This window comes from Eleutherodactylus coqui, chromosome 6, assembly GCF_035609145.1.
Source record: "Eleutherodactylus coqui strain aEleCoq1 chromosome 6, aEleCoq1.hap1, whole genome shotgun sequence".
Classification (NCBI taxonomy): Eukaryota; Metazoa; Chordata; class Amphibia; order Anura; family Eleutherodactylidae; genus Eleutherodactylus; species Eleutherodactylus coqui.
Genome location: NC_089842.1, coordinates 38,974,573 through 38,996,713, shown reverse-complemented (window position 1 = coordinate 38,996,713; position 22,141 = coordinate 38,974,573). Strand labels below are relative to the sequence as shown.

The 22,141-nt window shown below is 45.0% G+C and overlaps 1 protein-coding gene across 3 annotated transcripts in view; it reads right to left on the bottom strand.

The window, feature by feature from the left end:
- B3GAT1 (beta-1,3-glucuronyltransferase 1) overlaps positions 1 to 22,141 on the bottom strand; it is a 62,903-nt gene that overhangs the window by 15,332 nt on the left and 25,430 nt on the right. The window lies entirely within an intron of this gene.

The following is a 22,141-nucleotide window of genomic DNA, read 5'->3' as shown; positions in this document are numbered from 1 at the left end:
ATTGCTCGAGCGAGCATTGCCTTTAGCGAGTACCTACCCGCTCGAGAGAAAAGGTTCGGGTGCCGGCGGCGGGCAGGGAGCTGCGGGGGAGAGCGAGGCAAAACGGAGGGGAGATCTCTCCCCCCCCCCCCCCTCGCTCCCTCCTGCTGACTGCCGCTACTCACCGCTCCCCCGCGCCGCCACCTGAACCTTTGGTCTTGAGCGGGCAGGTACTCGCTAAAGGCAATTGCCTTTAGCGAGTATACTCGCTCATCTCTAAATATAACCCCTTGATTTCTATGGGTTCGTTCACATTTCTGTGTGCATTTCAGTTGCGCAAAAAAAGCAGCATGCACTACTTTTCTGTGCATTGTTGCACCGAAGGTTCCTTTTAGAAGCCAAATGTGCGTAATACGTTGCGTAATTCAGCTGGACAAAGAACACATCTGGAACTCATTAGACAAATTAGCCTTTTCAAGTGTGTTTTTTTTTTGTTTGCCAAGCGCAAATTAGCATAACCTGCGGGCGGAAAAAGTACAGTAGAATACGCCAATACGAACGCAGAAAAGCACAGTTCGTTCCGCATATACATTGTGCTGAATCGACGCTCGTGTGAAGGAGCCATAAGGCCACCGCTTTTTACAGCGATTAGCGCAGGGGCCCGAGTGCTGCGATAACCGTGATACAAAGCTCTTATTGATTTTAACGGGGCTTCTCAGACCAGCTCTCAAAACACCGTGATTACAATGATGGTGTTAAAAAGCGCTGTCAATGCGTTCAAAAATCGCAGTAAATATGCCATGATTTCGAGCAGCATTTTCTGAACTCACGTGTGACAGTGGCCTAAAGGTAAAAACGAGCACCTCATGTGAAGGGTGTTAAATTAAAAGTAACATCACTCACTGCATTTAGTGCGGCCGCAGGGTAACTGGCCATTCTAACACCGAAATGCGTTGCACCTCTCAATAAAGTCTATGGAAATTAACCTGCCGCCTCGGGATCCATCTGCCTGCCCTGGTCGCTGCGTACTGACCCTCCACTCTTCACCTTCTTATTAGTAGGATTGTACATGGAGTCTGGCTTTGCTTTTAATTCCCAGTCATTGTTACAAGGCTTGTATAAAAAGTCTGACTTTGACTCGAAGGAATGCTGCCTTTCAATAGGTGGCACTGTGGAGGATTTATTCCATCTCCCTTATTTGCATTATCAGTAGGATTGCAACAGCTTAAAAAATGGCTGCTGTAGGTGACCTGCGGAAATTAGGACTCGTTCACATCAGGCCTTCTCAGTTCTAGTTCCCTGCTGCATTATAAGACCAGGACAATGGTACCGAGTGGCGGAACGGAACTGTCATCTGATGGAACTGACCGGCACAGAATGGACCCCCTTGACTATAATGAGTTCTGTTTGGTTTCTGGCAATTTCAGGACAAAATAGCACAACATGCTGCACTATTTTGTCATATTCTTAACAGAATTTAGCGATGGAGGTGATGCAGATGGAAATGAGCAGGGATTTTTCAAACTTGGACTATATCAATCTGAGTGATAAATTGCTTGTATGAATGAATCCAGACAAATGAATGGGTTCTTCTACATGCAACTTCTGTCCATCGTGGAATCAGATGGAACCACATGGGATCATCGCACGCAGGAATACACCTTTATTCAGCAGAGGGATCTCTCCATTTATATCCACGGAGGACGAGGGGCAACAATAAAAATTAGTCCCCTTTCAGGAACTACTGGACACCAGCAGTCCTCTAAGGGGGTTGAGGTGCCCTACTTCTATAACTCAAGTACATTTTCCATTCCGGCACCCGTGAGGCAACATCAGTTTGCAGGTTCTCATTACCCATTAACATGGGGTCAAGACTAAACTGAAATTCCCTTTCAACAGGCGCCCCAAAGCAGCTGCCTCCGTGGTCTGTACACCCTTGGTTTCTGCCCTGACTCAACCACATCCCAGCTCCTTCCTGCAGACTACAATTTGTGGACAGATACCATTTGCCTGCATTACTGCATAGCGCTCATATAAAGCTTAAAGGATGTATACAATGACCAGTCTTAAAGGGGTTGTCTGCGTACAAATTAGCGTTTCAAAATTAGGGCCAGATGACTTAAAGCTAACAACACTTACCTGTCCTCCACCCCGGTGATCCAGAGCTGCAGACCTGTGATTCTCCTGGTCTCTGTTGACAGCGGAAGTCAGGTGATCGCTGCCTGCCACTCAGTGTCACTACCTATTCTCCGGGCATCATGGTGCCCGGGATGTGAGGGGTTTTGCCAGAAGAACGGGTAGTGACACTGCGGCCTCCAATTAGTAGGTAGTGATCACCTGACTTCTGTCAGCCAGGAGAATCTCAGGCTGCAGGGTTGCACTGCCAACGACGCAGATGTATGCTTTGTTTTATGTCATTTGGCTCTAGGTGAATTTATAACCAGACAGCCCCGATAGCATTAGAACCACTTGCCTAGGCCGCTTTCACATCTGTGCTAGAAGCTATGTTCGGAGGTTCCGTCGCAGATGCAGCACAAAATCTCCGCTGAGCGGAATCCATACAGACCCCATTATAGTCAATGGGGTCCGTTCTGCGCTGTTTGGATCCATTTAGCTATAACGGAGCAGGAAAACTAAAACTGATACTACGTTTGCCTACATCCAACAAGCTGCGATTTCCTTTGTGTCCTGACACCTCTTTATCATTGCGGGCAGCAACATTTTCAGTAATTTGTCCTACAATTGCACATCTGTAGGATCAGACCAGGTGGACTTGCCCTTCCTTTCGCCACTTTTGGTAGGCACGAACTGCTACATACCAGTAACACACATAAGACCTGCCATTTTGGAGATGCTCTGATCTAGACGTCTAGGTAAAGGTAAAGTCATGAGTGACTCCTAGGGTGACATCACATTGTGACGTTTTCTTGGCAGACTGACTGCCAGTCATCTTTTACCCCCCCCCCCCCCAATCTGGGTACTTATTTTACCAACCTGGGAGGATGAAAGGCTGAGTCATCCTTGAGCCGGCTACCTGAACCACGCAGGGATTGAACCCATAACTTTCAGGTCGTGATTGAGAGCTTAGGACTACATTTCTCTGCCTTAACATGCAGCCCCATATGGTGCTCTACGCATTACCATTTGGCACCTGTCAGAGTTACTCACATCCTTACACTTGTCCATTTTTCTTCCAATAATTGTGATTGTTCTCAGTAAGAGAAACCAAGTAATCTTTTCGTTCTTCCAACGATTAAAATGGCTAATTAATCTAATGAGTTCCAGATGTGTTCTCTTTCCCGCGCAATTATGCAATGTTCCATGCATCTCCTGGCGTATTTTGCTCACATTTGCACATCCCCATTGACTTTGGGGGGGGGGGACTGAAATGGGCAAGAAAATACACGCAAGTCAACAAACCCATTGAAATCAATGGGTTCTATTCTCTCACAAATACGCACTTTGAAGGGGACCTAAAAGTCCAAGTTTCTCAGACCGATATCGCGCTCGCCTGTGCACCCAAAAGTTGCCGTCAAACAGGCCAAAAGACTGCAGAACTTCTGCGGTGGATTTTACTGCAGACATTCATCATCAATTACAGTACTAATCATGTGAAGGAAGGCGGGGGATAAAATCCACAGCGAATCTGCAACAAAAACTGCGGCCAAAACTGCATCAATTAGACGTGCATTTGGCCACAGCGGATTTCCAGTGTATTTGCTGTGGATTTTCAGTTCGCCGCATGTACAAATACCCTTATAATTGCTATGGGGCCCCTGGAGAGAAGGAGCAGCAGCTACCATTAGCCTCATGTGTCAACCTGATCTCTACTTTCTTGTTAGCATTCAAAAAAGTCATCGGCTCCCGCCAACCTTCCTTCCTACATTGGGTGAGGTGGGCGAACACAAGCTGGGTCCTTCTGCGCTTGGATTCTACAAGTGGCGGCATGGGCCAGCATAATGAGAGGGCGCTTACATGGGTATTCACATGTGATGGGAAACCTGCGTCCGCGGCAGCCTTACAAGGTTTCCATAAAGGCCATTGAAGACCACTGAGATGGAATACCCCTTTAATTTCTCATTGCTGCCCTGAGCTTATTGTTAGAGGTTTTGCATTATGATAATAAACCACCTGGAACTAATAAAACGAAGGGAAGCCTCAGCCTACAATTAGATGAATTTACACACAATTAGGCCAGGATTCTTCCAGTTTATTTCTAGGGGAAGTAAAATGTTCATTTGCAGCCCGGCTATAACCTAGATGCATAATAAAGTACATCCACCCACATCTACACGGATGATCCAGGAACATTATCTCCACAGACAACAACATGTGTCTAATGGGCATGTGCCATGAGAAATGATGCAATACCATGAAATATTAAGCAGATCGTGCCATATAGAAGCCCGGTGCTGTATGCACATCCCGGGGGCCTCTACAGAATGCATTAATAAGCCCACTCCAAACGCCACCACCTGTGCCAATCCATGAGCAAAGTTAGACTGCTTTCACATCTGCGGTGGGGGTTCCGTTTTTCTACTCTGGATAGGGGAATCCCCTGGTCGAACGGGTCTGTTGAATGACGGAACCAAATAGCACCAAACGGACCCCATTGACTATAACGGGGTCCATTTGGTCAGCTGCCCAGAATTTCACCGGAAGGAAAAGTGCTGCATGCATCGCTATTTCTTCCGGTATTTTGTCCCGGACCTGCATGGGAACCTCCAACTGAAGGTTCCAACACAGATATGAAGGCAGCCTAACCTGAAGTTGTAGAAGAACCCCAGCCTGTGTAGGAATTGTCAACATATAGAGCTAAATCATGGCTCCAAGTATTAAATGAAGAACTCACCACTTCCCGTGGTAACCTGTTCCACTCATTGATCACCCTCACTGTCAGAAAGCATTTTCTAATACGGTATCTAATTTGTGTCTCCTCCCAATTCTGCAAGGTGTCCTTAATTCCGCAACAGAAAGCTTTTCCGTTGCAGAATTTAATCTTATCACAGACAACTCCTGCTCTCACCCGCTGGTGCCGCTGGGTACTATTCTTGCCACCCCCAGTTGGGTGGAACACGTGGACAGCCACGTATGAATGTAGTATTACATAGTATTCGGACAATAATACAGGGATCGCTCCAGTGCATCAGAAGTGGAGAAGTCCTCTGTTCTGGCTCAAAGGCATGTTAATATGTTAATTAGCGCCCTATGTAAGTGGCTGAAATCTGAAGTAGGGAGATTACAGCTCCTTGAGGCAGCACTTCATGTGGGTGACTACCGTCTCCATGAAATGCTGCAGAATTGGTTGGTACAATGTGACTAGAGAGAACTTACAGTACATTGTACATTTCAGTATATTGTAAAGGATGGAGCGATGCTCTGCACACCTCTCATTCTGTAGCAGCTCCCAGCAGCTCTGATAAGCGTCTGTGCTAAGCCCCATACCCTTGTCAGACAGAGCAGTGGAGCGGAGAGTGAGAGGGAGCCGTGCGCCAGATTCAGGGGCACAGGAGAAGGTTCAGGCGCATGAAGTGCCAGAAATTAGTAATGCTTGCCAGTGCTGTGTGAAGTCTTGCTCCTGAAAAAAACCTCACATTTTCCCTGCACTACAAGTGCCCAATATAAAAGGAATTTCTCCTGTGCCACGAGCATAGACACTGCTGGGAGCTGCTGCTGGACACTTGTAACAGTCTGCAGAGAAGTTGTTGTTGGAGAGGTGGAACAGCCTGCAGAGGAGGTGTGCTTAAGAAAGACTGGAAAGGATAGTGGGATCCTGGCCCACCTATATATGAGGAGGGATGTTGTAGAAGCCAAGAAAGTACTGAGCAAGGGACCCAGAGACTACTTATAACCTAAAGGGAGAAAGTAGCAGTATTACAGCCACAACCTACTGGAGACATGTGGACTGCAACCTGGAGAAATGAGAAGGATATGGTGGAGTTACTCTACTGACCTGAGGCAACCAGGATCAGTAAAGGTAGCGATTCCCATGCAACACAATCGTAAGTAGGGCCAGCCTCCAACAGATAGGTGTGCACACCAGAAAGGGACTTTAAGGTAAAAGGTAAACTGCCTATTTACCATCAAAACCTTGTTCACTTTCATTAGTTTGTTCTTGAATAAATATTGTACATTTTGGTTACCCCATCTGCTCTATTGTATCTTGAATCTGCGTCACAACACCACCCGCCCTCGGCAACCCAGTGCTGGATATGAGCTGACCAGATAACCAGGATCAGAGTTGGAGCTAGGCTTTCAATCACCCAGGTCAAAGATTCAGTTTGCTGGCCTACTCCTGTATCTAAATGCCCTAGCCAAGACAAAGTGGCTGCTTAGTGCCCCTTAGGCACCTGGGGCGCATGCCCTCTCTAGCTTCCACTAGCAACACCTCTGACCAGGATTTAGATGTGCTGTTGTATAAACATCTGCACTTTATAATTTTATTGAAATCGATCCAAAAGAACGTTAAACGTGGAAGATAAAACACAGGCAATAATCAATGACGCCAGTTTCCATGCTGCAATGTTGACTTTGGCTTCGTATAACATGCTGTTTATATAGGCCAGGTTCCCTAACGTCTTTCCCATAGGAAGAGCTTCCAGACTCCACTAATTAACCTGTATCTAACCTATAGATACTTCAAACAGCACTCAGAAATCTTCACTGGGATCACTCTGACCTGGAATTGAGACACCAGCGAGGATTGTCAGCGCAAATATTAGACCGTGCAGAGAAGGAAATTCCAGACTCGAAATTCTTAATTAAAAACGAAAGATAAAGCAGGAGGATGGCGAACTTCACTGCGTTTTTAGTATGTGTTTGCAGTGTGGGTGGAAGCCAGAGTACCCAGAGGAAATGCACGCAAATACGGGAGAATATACAAACTCCTTTCAAAGTTGCCTTGGTCAGACTTGAACTCAGTACCCCAGCGCTACAAGGTAAGAGTGCAAACCACTGAGCCATTTTTTTTTTAGAAAAATCTGATTATATAATGTCAGTTATTCACGTAGCTGACTAATTAGGAGGAAAGAGGGATAAGGGTGCTACTACAAAGGCCACCGGGAACGCTCATGTCTTACTGGTTATTGTCGGGCTGCAGCTGGACTTGCAACTTAAAATAATTGCAAATCCAAGTGCAGTCCACCACTATGCAGAAAACGACATAGGGATGGCGATCAGGACGGAACCATAGGATTTAATGTGTGAGATGCTTTTCTATCTAGGTAAAAAGATTGACAGGAACAGAATCCTTGAGAAACGGAAACCAAGGTGGTCCCTATCTTGCACACAAGGATTCCCTCCTGGATTCCGTGCCGATGCATTTTTTTTCATCAAAGATCGAAATCCAGAATGAAAATTGTAGTGTGAAAACTGCCCAAAGCTTGTAGTATAGTGCTAATTGCTGGGCTGAATTTACAAGTCCAGGTGCAGCCCGACAATTACCGGTAGTTGTAAATCACAGGTGTTGGTGGGGCCACTAATGCTTATATAATACCACCATTGGGTGGTATTAAATGATCGCTAGTCTTTGCAGTTTCCTGGTAACTGTCCAAAAACAAGCGTTAAATGCATGTAATAACGCTAATTGCCGGGCTGCACCTGACTTCATTTACGGTATATTAAATTAGGCTACTGTAAATTGTCATGACGCCTCACATGCAGTTTTTTTTTCGGCTTGTTGAAGAAAAGATGCCACGAATTGTAAGAATTTTCATTGGCTTCTTTACAGGTGTTTTTGTGGTTTTTTTTAGTGTCGTTTTGTTCTCTTGTGTTTTCTGACATTTTTCAAGTTCTATAGAAAAGCTTATGGAAAAAACGCCATACTGTGCATGCTGGGTTTGAAAAAACTCAAAAGGAACAAAAAGGTATGCGTAATAAACTGCCAAAGAATGTCACAAGCAAAAAAAGAATTGCTTATGGTGTACTTTATATTCCACTATCTACTGACCGTTAACGGCTGAACACAGCATTTCTGCCCAATAACACGCAAAAAAAGCCCTCAAGGTGAAACATCACAAAATATGTGGCATTTTTCCAAACTTTGCCGTTTGTGAAAGAACTTTTATTAGTCCTATGCACATTGGTTGCAATTGCAAATCTCTGCTTCCCTACCCTCACATCCTGCTGTAGTGACCCAGAAGTGTCACTACTAGAGATGAGCGAGCATACTCGGTAAGGCGATTTACGAGAGAGAGCATCATCTTTTTCGAGTAACTGCTGGCTCGTCCCTGAAGATTCGGGCCGGCCGATATACGCTATGTTGGGTGAGATAAAATTGGTGAACAGGCGCACAAATGAAACGTTAGTGCGCCCGTTCAGGTGGCATGGATCCTGGCACAAATACGCCGAGACTACCATGCCTTCGGCCCTTTCCCCTCCCTCCCCAATCGCAGGCTCACCTTTGCTCTCCTCCCCGCTCGTTCTTTGCAATGGGAATGAACGGGGGCATCCCGTCCCGCCTCCTCCCATTGATGGCTATGGACAAGGCAGTGGGAGCTTAGCTCCACCCATTCCCCCCCCTTGTACAGCCAGCAATGGGAGGAGGCGGGACGGGCAAGCGCTTAGCTCCGTCCCCACCCCGCCCCCTTCCATTGCAAAGAACGAGTGGGGAGGAGAGCAGAGGTGAGCCTGCACGGGGTAAGGAGAGCAGAGGGAGGGAGTTTAGCAGTCACGCAGCTAAACTCCCTCCCACCTCCGTCCGCTGCCATGGGCTCCCATAGGAGCCCATGCAGCGGCTGGGCGTATTCCGGCCCAAAAGATAGTTCCAGGACTATCTTTTGGTCCCGACGTAAAAAATACCCGGTGCTATATTGGCCGGCCAGGCTCTTTTATGTCCCAGAAATACAGCCATGTGATCTGATGCATTGGAATCCAATGCATCAGATCACAGTGTATATCAGCCAGCCGTGAAAACGGCCGGCTGATATACGCTCGTGGGAAAGAGGCCTTACAGAGCTGTAGTGAAAAACCCACATCAACAATATGGAAAAAATAGAGAGGCAGCAGCACTTATAGCCACCACCTTCAGGATAGGATTTCAGAAACTGGATTGTAAAGGACATCATCTGGATGTTGAATAAATGTGCATTAACTGTTACCCTTCCTGTCTCCCTGGACTCTCTTCCACTGCCGGGGTATCACACTGCACCAACATATTACATCAGGGAGCAGAGACCAGCCCTTACCCAGGAAAGAGAGGAACATATACCGTAACGGCCACCGTTAACATCACCACTTGGCACACTACACTTCCAAAGTGCAAAGTCAAAACATGTGAAGGAATGGACATAATATTGACGAGCATGGCAGCCATAAACTCAAGAGCTTTTCAAAGCACATCCCATTGGTTGTTCTCACCCCTGAATGAAGGTAGCAGTATTGCCGAAGTGAAAAATTAGAATAAATGCAAAGAAAAATACAATCAGCCCTTAAAGGCAATAACCGGTCCAGTTAATGAAGGCAAAACAATATATATTACTTTACAATGAGGGAAATTAATTCCAAAGGCACCTTATTAGTTAACTCATCAAAGTTTCCATTAAGTCAATTAGAAGTCCAAATGAAATACCTATGTAGTGCTTAATTTTACATCCGCAATGCTCTTCACAATTAGCATTATAATGAGTTCCCAGATGTCATTGAAACATGTTTCACTTTTCTAGCATTCCATTGTGAGGCAAATGAATCAATTAACATCACACAATGGACGCTATGTAGAATAGCTTCATGTCCAAAAAACCTGCGGAAAAGTAGGAGGTGAGTCCCTGCGCCAACTGTGCTGCCAGTAAGTGACATTGTGCTCAGTGGGCATTATTCCAGCAAGGTTACAAGTATGAATAATCCACTGATAGCAGGGACTCAGCCCAATACTATATATATATATATATATATATATATATATAATCACATACATATATACTCTGTACATATTACAGTACTGTACATATATACTGCACACTTGGCAGCCACCCCTCCACAAAAGCTAACATCGACGCAGAAATACAACACCGTCTGAGCTCTGCGAGTGCAGCATTTTTTCCAATGAAGCAGAGGGTGTTTGAGGACCAGGACATTCGTAGGGATACCAAGATGCTTGCTTATAAAGCCATTGTTCTACCAATCCTGTTATATGCCAGAGAAACATGGACCATCTACAAACGTCACTCTCAAATTTTGGAACGATCCCACCAGTGATGCCTTCGAAAAGTCCTGCAAATCTTTTGGAAATACAGGCGGACACACGTCAGCATTCTGGAAGAAGCAAAGATCACCAGCATTGAAGCAATGATCCTTCGCCATCAACTTAGCTGGGCTGGCCATGCCTGACTACTGTCTCCCAAAGCAATTACTATACTCTCAACTCAAGAACAGAAAACGGAATATTGGTGAACAGCAAAAGAGATTTAATAATGGGCTTAAAGCTAACCTTAAAAATTGTGGCATAGACATCGAGAACTGGGAAGCCCTGGCCCTCGAGCGCTCAATTTGGGGGTCAGCCACGAATGGAGGGCGAAAGAAGGAAATGTATCAAGAGGAAAGCATGTCAAGCCAACCCTTGTCGGGACCGTCTTCCACTTGGAAACCAATGTCCCCACTGAGAAAGAACCTGTGGATCAGGAATAGGTCTCTATAGTCATCTATAGACCCACCGTAAAGACCCCATACTTGGAAGGCAATCATACTCGGCCACGAGTGATAGCCTATGATGATGATGACATATACATGTCTCTATTAGCTGGTGTGACAGTGGGGACATCCAGGCATAGAAGGAAACTTACATGCAGTGACATTAAAGGGGTTGTCCATTTGAAAACTATTGATGGCCAACCCGTAGAATACGAATACGAAGAAACGGTATGTCGGTACAACTCTAAAGTGAAAAGTCGGCAGGCAATGTGATGGAATATTCGACTTTTTATTTAGTGATGGTGGAGTAGAATGTACCCAAAGAGACAGGCTTGTGGCATAGGAACAGGGAGACCTGAGGCGATGAGTTGTATTTTAACATGCTTAGAATGTATTGGAAAACCAAGTAAAAAATTTAAGCATATTGGAAAAAAAAACAATTGCACCATTTTTTGAGAAGCCCTGCTTTTGTGGCATTTGGGATGCTGTAAAAATGACATTTAATTCATTCTATGGGTCAGTACCATTATGACGATGCTATGTTTATAGATTTTATTTAATGTTTTAGTACTATAAAAAAATGTAAAAAAACATTAATAAAAAATGCTCTTTGTCATCATACTCAGAGCCCAATAATGTTATTTTTTCATCGGTGCAGCTTTGTGAGTCCTCGTTGTGGGAGATGGCTGAGAGGTTCGCCATCTTGTTTGCATTTCTGTTGTGAAGATTCTAACATGGGGATGCTATCTTGTGTCTCTAATCTAAACCAGTGGGGGAAGGGAACATCGCCCCCCCCCCCACCTCCACAAGAATTGAAGGAGCAGTGCATTGTGTCCAAAAACAGGCCAAACCAGTTTTAACCAGTTGATAACTTATCCAGCAATGTCTTTGTGTAAAAGGACAGGAAATGGCTGGCTGGAGAGAAACAGGAAGTATTTCCTTCAGACAACAAGTCAAGAATGTATAGAGCATGCTCAAGGGAAGCTCCTCCCGGGTGAATGATCTCACAGCTACCTCACAAGTACCTCCTTATGAGAATGACCTATCGCACACAACCTAAATTACCTAACTTCCTGTGTTTGAAAAGCTTATATAAACTTTTACCCGCCTAAATAAAGTTAGAACCTTTTTGGGACACATGATGCAAGACGTGTGGTCCTTTTAAAGGCTCTCCAGGCCTGGACATTATTCCTATCTAATATGGCACCCACAGTATATCAAATAACGAAAATTGCGCTAACATCGTTTTTTGCAGGGTGAGCTGATGTTTTTATTGCTACCATCTTTGAGTGCGCAATGCTTTTTATTCCATTTTTATTAGGAGATGGGGTGTTTTTTTTTGTACCTGTGAGACAAATAATACAATACTTAGATCATGTGGATTTTTTCAAAAAAGGTTACCTTTTAAAATTTTTATGTATTTTAAAAATGTTATTTGACTTAGGCTTTATTCACACGGGCGCTGCGATGAGACCAAGTTGCTGCAGTATCTCCCATATTCTCACCCATTCAGAAGGCCGGGCCCGGAATACTGTTGGCCGGGGGTAGAGAGTACAGCTCTGCTAAAAACCCTCCCCCTCTCCGCTCCTTGCAGCTGCTGGCAAGAGGAGGGGCGGGACGGGACAGGAGCTTAGCAGAGCTCTTCGTGCTAAACAACCTCCCTCTCTCTCTGCCTGCCGGCAGCTCCCGTTGGCTAATCATGGCCAAAAGAAAGAACAAGTCCTATTTTTCCGGCCGCGTGTAAAAGCGGCCGCCAGAATCGGCACAATATGTGCTACTTTTTACAGACAGATGATTTTACGTGCGCAAAATCGCTCATCTGAAAATACATGTATGTCACAGAGGGGGAAGGGTTAAATAGACTGTATAGGATTAGAGAAACATGGCTGCTTTCTTTCAGAAATAGCGCCATACTAGCCTGTGGGCCTGTATGGAATTGCATCTTAGCACCATTTACTTCAGTAGAGCTGAATTAGTAGATACAAAGCATGGATATATATGGGGCTGTTTCTGGAAGACAGTAGCCACGCTTTTTTGTAATCCTGTACAGCCCCTTTAACCCCTTAACACCACAGGGTGTATATTTGCAAACTGGGTGTGCAGAGTTTATATGAAGCGGGATCGGGAACCAATCCAGCCCCCATATAAGGCAGGTGTCGGCTGTCTGTTATAATCGACACCTACCTGCAGCAGCCGGAATCAGTGCTAACGCTAATTGCAGTTGCTAAACCTCTAAATTCCACTGTTACTTCTGACAGAGACATTTAAATGCCACGGTCATTGTTTAGAGATTCCAAAAGGCCACTCCACGATGTGATCGGGGGGGGGGGGGGTGCCTTTCAGTTACCATGGCAGCAGGCGGACTTCTGAAGCCCTCAATGCTGCCTTTAATTAACGCCTATGAAGGCGTGCCTGTGGCACACCTTCATAGACTGCCTGTCAAAATGCAGTATAATGTAATACTGTGCTATTACCGTACATTGTACTTCATGAAAGCTCAAACAATCGCAAGTTCAAGTCCCCTACGGGGACTAAAATATTCAGAGTAAACATAAGTACAAAAATATCAGTACAGACAACGGGTGAAGTTTAAAAACATCCTAATTACCTCATGTGAGCAGTTGAAACCCTTTAAAAACAAAAGAACCACAAATAGAAGGAAACCAATGTGGCAGGACAAGACTGTAAGGGGGGCAATAGGCGAAAAACAGAAAGTGTTTAACCTACTGAAACAATAAGGCAGCGAAGAAGTGCTAAACATATAGGAAAAAAACGAAATATGTAAAGAAAAGATTAAAATTGCTAAGGAGGAGGCAGAGAGACTGATCGCCAAAGAGAGCAAAAATAACCCTAAACTGTTTTTCAATTATATAAATAGTAAAATAATTTGCACTGAAAACACTGGCCCTGTAACAAATAATGCAGGAGAAACCATAGAAGATGATGGGGGAAGGCAAATCTATTAAATTGTTTCTTTTCAAGTGTATTCATGAATGAAAAAGAAATGTCACACAAGATGCAGGGGAGTAAAATGAATCCCCCATTAAATATTGCATGCCTAACAAAGGAGGAAGTGCAGAGCCGGATTAAGAGGCTTAAAAACAATAAATCGCCAGGCCCAGATGGAATACACCCAAGGGTTCTAAGGAAACTAAGAGATGTGATAGCTAGACCGCTATTTTTTATATTTATGGACACTATCGAGACTGGGGTTGTACCACTGGATTGGCGCATTGCCAATGTGGTTCCAATATACAAAAAGGGGTCTATAAGAGAGCCTGGTAACTACAGGCCGGTAAGTCTCACTTCAATAACTGGAAAACTACTTAAGGGATTTCTGAGAGACGCTATCCTAGAATACCTCAAGGAGAACAACGGAATAACTCCTCACCAGCATGGGTTCACAAGGGGTTGATCATGTCAGACCAATTTGATCAGCTTTTACCATGAAGTAAGCTCTAAGCTGGACCTGGGAGAGTCTATTAATCTTGTATATCTGGATTCCTCTAAAGCATTTGACACCTTGCCGCAAAATAGGCTGATATATAAAATGAGACAGCTCAGACTGGGTGAAAACGTGTGTATCTGGGTAAAGAACTGGCTTGGAGATAGAAAGCAGTGGGTAGTAATAAATGGTTCATACTCAGATTGGGCCACCATTGCTAGTGGGGTGCCACAGGGTTCAGTATTAGGCCCCATTCTGTTCAATATATTTATCAGCGACTTGATAGAGGGGCTGCACAGTAAAATATTGATATTTGCAGATGACACAAAATTATACAAGGTAAATGTGATTGTTCTCAGCAAGAGAAACCACGTAATCTTGTAGATATGATACTTTTTATTGGCTAACAAAAATACATGATGTACTAATAGCGAGCTTTCGAACCAACGCAGGGTTCTTCTTCAGGCTTATGGATTGGATCTGAAGAGGCATGGATATTTATACACACTTATAACATACATACTTATGACAGGGCACAGATATGGATGTGATTGGTTCGCACTTAAAAGGAATTCTGCAACAGCAAACAAACTTTTTTTGTCTAGGCACTGATAGCAGAGTGAAAGTTTTATGGTCCCTAAATTACTGGGGGGGAGGTCGTCAGGCTAGAATTGCTACAAGAGGTACACTGACATTTTTAGCTAAACACTGATAAGGGAGTGAAAGTTTATGGTCCCTGAATTACTGTTGATGGGGGTCTTATCTGTATAATAAATGTCTCACACTTCCCATTCACGCATAAATCCTGGGGAATAATTTAACCCAGTATTCAGCAGGTCAAAGGTTGTTATCAATTTATATTCCCAAATTCTTCTGTGGTTTTGTGACTTGAAACCACCCTTCAATATCAAAACTCTCATATCTCCTATGTCATGTCCATGGTTAAAGAAGTGCTCGGCCACAGATAATTCTCTTTTTCTGTGTTTAATCATGTGGCGATGAGACCTCATCTCCGCTTTCAGTTTTTGTCCTGTTTCTCCAACATAAAGCCCCCCTGTAGGACATTTACTGCACTTGAACAGGTACACAACATTGGACGTGGAACATGTGAATGTCCCCGGGATCTTATAGTCCAGCTGTGTGTTGGGGAGCCGTATCCTGTCCGCAGTCAGTATATGTGAGCAGGTCTTACAGCTCCTTACATTCAGGGATAAGGAGCTAGGATTTTTTGAAAATATGGAGGAAAAACCAAAAATAAAAAAAAAAGGGCCACGTCCCTAATCCCTTAACAACACAGGATGTAAGGTTACGTCCTGCCCGTTCAGGGCGTGTATGGAGGGAGATCGCAGGGTAATCTCCCTCCATACGACGCTGGCGCCGGCTGTTTCTTACAGCCGCCAGCCACCCAAATCAGCTCCAATAAGTCGCGCGGCTCATCAGAACTGTTAACCCTTTAATGTCGCGGTTAATTCTGACAGCAGCATTTAAATCTCCTCGATGATGTCCCGTACAGCCCCCCATGATGAGATTGCAGGGAACCTATGCGGGTGTCATGGAAGCTGGGGCCTTTTGAAAGGCCCCAGGGCTGTCTTAGCATAAAGTCTATCAAGCCATGCCCTTGGGGTGACTTGATCGTGGTATGATGTAATGCTATGGCATTACCTCATACTGCAGGAGCAATCAAGGCATCACAAGTTCTTGTTCCCTGTGGGGACTAAAAAAAAGTTTAAATTAAGTTTAAAAAAGTTTTACTAATTATAAAAAAAGGTAATAAAAGTTTAAAAAAAAACCTTATGCCATATTTCTAATAAAAGAATCTAAATAATAAAACAAAAATACATATTTGCCATCGCTACGTCCGTAAAAGTCCGATCTATCAAGGTAATTCACCCCGCATGGTGAACATCGTCAGAAAAAAAATAAGGGACGCCAGAATTGCACTTTTTTTGGACATCCCGTCCCCAAGAGAAAATATTATAAAAAGCCATCAAAAATTTATACGTATTCCAGAATGGTACCAAGGGAAACTATGGGACATCCTGCAAATAATGAGACATTGAACAACTATGTTGAAAAAAAAGTAGTACAGCAAAAAAAATAAAATAAAACTATCTAACTTTGGTATCGTAGTATTCATACTGATCCATAGAATAATGTTATCAGATCACTTTTGTTGTAGTTGGTATGCCGTAGAAATGCGATGCACCCAAAAATGGCAGAATTTAGTTTTTTTTCCATTTCACTACTAGAAATGAGCGAGTATACTCGCTAAGCCACATTACTCGAGCGAGTAGTGCCTTAGCTGAGTATCTCCCCGCTCGTCTCTAAAGATTCGGGGGCCGGTGGGGGGGGGGTGGGGGGGTGGGGGAGAGAGAGAGAGATCTCCCCTCTGTTCCTCCCCGCTCTCCCCCGCCGCTCCCCGCCCCCTGAATTGTCTCGCAAAAAAAAAAAAAAACAAGCCCTCATGCAGCGGCGGCGATGGCTAAATAAAGGACTTATGATTTTTTTAAAAGGGGGGGGGGCGGGGGGCGAAAACAAAAATGGAATAATTAAAACGGGATGGACCTTACGGGGTTAAGAATATTCTTAGGCGAACCTACTGATTCCTAAATTCTAAGTCATCGTCTGTATATTTTAGGCCTCATAGATCACGTGTAAAACGCATATCAATGCGAGACATTCGAGCGTCAGTCTAATGATTTTCTCCCTTTAAATTTTGACCCTCGATAACTAGGATTTGAGAAAAAGCGAGGAAGAAAGGTGAGATGTTCTCTTGTCGCCGTTTGTGATCTTTCTTTCTAGTAATCAGGATGTTACATGCACATAAATGAGATGTCTGCATTCTAGGTTGGGAAGTGTTCGCTGATACGACAGAAACCTGGAATATTTCAGTCCCGGCAGACTGGAAAGTCTAAGGCTGTCAATCATGGTGACTGGAAGCATGGCAGCGGGAGACAATCTACCTCGGGCGCTGACAGCCAGAGGACAATTTATATAGGTGAACATCAGATTGGAAGAGGAAGGAGGGGCGATCATAACGGTAAAGAGTTTCTCGTTGGTGTCAGGAAAGAACCGCAGCTGAGACAATGTGTTTCTCCAGTGTTGATGTAGGACAAGGCTCATTCGTTACAAGCTCCTAATTTCCATGATGAGATTATGACACTAAGTATCATTGCCCGTTATGTCTCACATTCCGAATCTCGCACTTCTATTATTATATGAAGGCTTGTGTTCTTTAGTGGAGAGATACAGAGAGACGGAGAAGCGGGGAGTCGGGTTTTACGAATGAGGTATGAATATGTGATGAGCGAGTAGCATGGCGCGCATTAATAAGAAGTCCTTCAGGACGTACGGTATAATCTCACTGGCGTCACGAAGATTAAGGTCGTCTCCCAAAGTGGTGTGTCAAGGGGTAGAGGTGGAAATAATCAACGAGGAAGAGCACTCGGGCAGGGGTGACAAACTCATGAGGGCCACATCAGCCTGATGGTTGCCTTCAAGGGGCCGATTGTAGTTGTGTAGTAAGGGCTCGTGCGCGGGAGCGTATTTGTGCAATAGACTCGTTCACATGAAAGAAAACACGTATTTCGCCCGACAATAGACTATTGAAGTCAATGGGCGGGTGCAAATATGCAGTGCATACACAGGACACCTATGCATTCACTGCGTATTTGCAGACCATTTCAATAGTTCTGTCTGCGTTCTTTTTTGCCCAGTGTATTTGTGCACATACAAAAACGTGCCGCAGTGGCTAAAAACGCAGACGTAAGTGATTTTTGGTCACACAGACACGCAACATATTTGCACAACCAAAACGCACTTATGTCCATGTGAACAAGCCATAATAGTGACCCCCATAGTGGGCGCAGTAGTATTAGTGACCCCCATAGTAGCTCCAGTAGTCATAATGACCCCCCATTGTGGCCGCAGTAGTAATAGTGACAACTATAGTGGCCCCAGTAGTATTAGTGACCCCCATAGTAGCTCCAATAGTATTAGTGACCCCCATAGTAGCTCCAGTAGTATCAATGTCCACCATAGTGGCACCAGTAGTAATAGTGACTCCCATAGTGGCCCCAGCAGTATTACTGAACCCCATAGTAGCTCCAGTAGTTATAGTGCCCCCCCATTGTGGCCGCAGTAGTAATAGTGCCCCCCGTAGTGACACAGAAGTAATAGTGACAACTATAGTGGCCTCAGTAGTATTAGTGACCCCCATAGTAGACTCCAGTAGTGATAGTGACTCCCATAGTGGCCCCTGTAGTGTTACTGAACCCCATAGTAGCTCCAATAGTATTAGTGACCCCCATAGTAGCTCCAGTAGTATCAATGTCCCCCGTAGTGGCACCAGTAGTAATAGTAACTCCCATAGTGGCCCGAGTAGTATTACTCAACCCTATAGTAGCTCCAGTAGTATTAATGTCGTCCATAGTAGCTCCAGTAGTATTAATGGCCTCCATAGTAGCTCCAGTAGTATTAGTGTCTCCCATAGTTGCATCAGTAGTAACAATGCCCCCTGTATTGTCCACACTAGTAATGGCAACCCCCTTAATGTCCTTTAGCCATGCAACATCCCTACAGGCTTTCCACTCACACAGCCCGTAGCTCCAGTCTGGTGGCGACAGTCTCTGTTAAGTCTGCGACCGCTGACCTCTCACCTCGCCATCTGCGCTGCGTACAGCATCACTGCTGCAGGTGGGGTGAGTAGAATTCCTGTTAGGTTGGATGCACGGCGGGCGGGCCACATAAAATGAAGCGGCGGGCCTTGTGTTTAACATATGTGCTATAGGGCATATATGTAGGGAACTGCAAGGAACCATAACTCGCTGGGAATGGTTCTAAACTCAAAAAGTAACAATAATCAGAAATGAGCAAAAGTATATATAAAGAGAGAACAAAATGTCACAGTTTGTGGCTGCCATCTTGCCTCACTTGTCCCCGCTGGCGGCCATGACATGTGCTCTCCTGCTGCCCGAAGCAGACACGGTGCGTCGCCCTACTGTCAATCTCTCTCGGTCGCCCAAGCGGTGCATGTGCACACATGCCCACAGTCTTAAGGCTCACTTACACGGCCTTGCCTCATTGGGGATTTTTTGGCTTCCTCTGGATCAACAGGGGGGGGGGGGGGTGGAAACAGGCTGAACTAGATGGACATTGTCTCCGTTCAGCCTAACATAATATGTTACTATGTATATTACGAGGTGCTAAACGCCCATTGATTTCTATTATGGCGCATATTACACGCATAATACACACCAGTACAGGCTATGGCGATTTAATACCCGCAACAAATACGCATGTGCATGCATATTAACTGTGTACTGCATATTTTATACACTTGAAAAATACGCGCATAATACGTGCGACACATATGCCCGTGTGAGTAATAATATGAGTCCTGTAATTCAGTCCCTCAGCAATCACGAAGCACCTCTGGCTATGCTTGTGACTTCCTCATATTTGTTGGGCAGCCCGGCAATCAGCGCTTCCACACAAGCTAATTGTCATCCTGCGCCTAAGCTTGCACTTGGGGTTTTTTGCCTTCCTCTGGATCAACACAGGAGGATAGACAGGCTGGACTAGATGGACATTGTCTTCATTCAGCCTTACATACTATGTTACTATGTTACTATGACATTTCACATGCTATGATAACTTAGTTTACATCATGAAGTACATTGTAATTAAGTGCCATGATGCACTGTTATATTAACAAATGCCACATCTGTAAGTACAGCACCAACCTCAGTACATAGATACAATACCAGAATCAAGCCCATAACATAAATACAGTAGCAGGACTAAGTGACTGTATTGCAGGAGTGCCGATGGGCTAACAGTGGTGCCTTGGAACATCAGAAGAGAAGAGAGAGAGTAAGGTGAAGGAGGATTCATGTTCCTCCACAAAATGACACTGCCCCATGGAGGAAGATGATCATCTGGCTGGGCGAACCAAAGAGGGGCGACTCATATATGTGCAGTAAAAATAAAACCAATGAATACAAATATGGAGGCCAACGCAGATGACGTACGGTTGTAATCACATCTCTAACGTGTCCGTGGAGCTGTCTTACGGATGTGTGACAATACGCTTGTCTGATACTGGCCCAAGTGCTCTCCCCATTAACGGGGTCCATTACTTTCCCCTTGTGCCAGACAGGAAGTAACTGATGTTTCATGTTAGGAGAACAGATTCCTATATGTACATATTTACACGAAAAGCACATTATACGATTACTGGTTGCCTAATCCAGATTGTCATAATTCCAGGTTGTAGGGGATTAAAGGGGGTTTCCGGGACAATAAAAAAATAATATAGGGTCTGAAAATTGTGTAGAATGTAGAAAAGATTGAATGCTCACTGGTTTTGGCTGCTGCATGTCCAGCGCTGCAGCCCCGATGCCCGCTGAATGGTACCCGGCGGGCGTCACATGCCATTCTACTGTGCCATGGTAGAATCACCACTGAAGCCTGTGACGGGTGGAGCGGTCATGTGTACCATGAATGGCATGGGACCGCCTGCTGCTTCCTATGGGTTCCATGCAGTGGGCATTAGGGTGGACTAGGAGTTCTCGGAATTGGTGAGCATGTACTGGCCCAGAGTTAGTGGGGCCCCTCCATAATGTTTTCTGTCTGTCGCATGTCAGCGTCTTATGTGTAGTATGCATTTGGTTTATGTGTATTGCACCTCTGCAGTACTGAATGGGTTAATGTCTGGGTTATGTCTGTAAAATGTATCGTTGTGTTAGTCAGGTGACTATGTTTTATGTATATATGTATGTGTTTTCAAGAAAGCTAGGGAGATAGTCTAGGACAATAGGAGTGTATTGAGCAACAGTCAGTCTGAGCAGAAGTTTAGGAGCGAGCATCTGAGATCGGTCTGTGTGTGGAGCATGGAGGAGGCGGAGAGATGATCTGATGCTCAGCCTGGGCCCAGCCTTCCTAGGAAACCTCGATGCGGCTGTTGAATGCTGAGAGTGAGATAAGCTGCTTCAAAGTGAGGAGAACACAACTAACGTGAGTGTGAACCGGTGGAGAGTGAGAGAGAGTCACTGGGAGCGGGATCACACAGATAACTTGGACTGTGGATCATCCGAGATACCCCGAGAATCCTCCCTGTTACACCACTCTGAGTTGTTCTATCTGTGCCATTTTCATTTCCGTATCAAAATCCGAAGGTAGCCTCGGAATTTACCGCAGCTTGCTATGCATTGTGCGCCTATTCCATCCCATGTGAAAAGTCCCTGAACGTAGAGGGCCTGTCCTGCCAGGACACGCTGGGCTGTGTCTGGTACTGACGCTTAGCCCCATTTTGGAATAGCTGAGAAATAGGTTTCTGCTGCAATACCAGTTTTAGGCTGTACCATAAGGGTGGCGCTGTTAACCAGGGAAAAAAAATTGGACTTTTCTTTCTAATTATATCTATAAAGGCTAACTCCGACTCACTTATTCCAATCCAACCAGCAATCTACAAATGTGAAGAATGGGAATCGAGAAGTCCTTGCTGGAAGAAAAATAGTAGAACTTGAAGCCTAAGCTAAGATGAATAGTTCTAGAACCTTCTGGCTCTTCTAGCATGTCAGATGTAACACACTGGGATGGCTTCCGACATGGAAGAAGAACGTCGAATGCAGACGTATTCCTTAAGTTCCCTTTATTCTTGCTATTACAGAGCCACAATGTACAAAGCACGAAGGAAATACCGGAGTCTGCAGGAGAGAGATCGCCTCGCGGCTCCGAGATGAAAGAATGGCTTCATACAATTCACGTTTCACAACGCCGCAGATCAGACGTCGCCGTGCGAGCGCGAGGAATCTGCACGACATCCTACAATTTGGGTAAATTGAGGAAGAGAGGAAATCTTTTACTTCTGCTCAACTCTCCAGCTGTCAGTGGCGTGTGCGAGGCGGCAGAGGTGCGATGGTGGCGGTTGTAGAGCGTATTGTCGCACGTGCGTAATACCGAAGCTGAATACGGATGTGTTACAGATGACAATGCACCGTACGTCCTTCTAGTGATCCAACAGAAAGTCAGAATCTGTGCGCGCAATATGCAGAGAATGGACCCCACTGATTCCACTGGGTTCCTTCA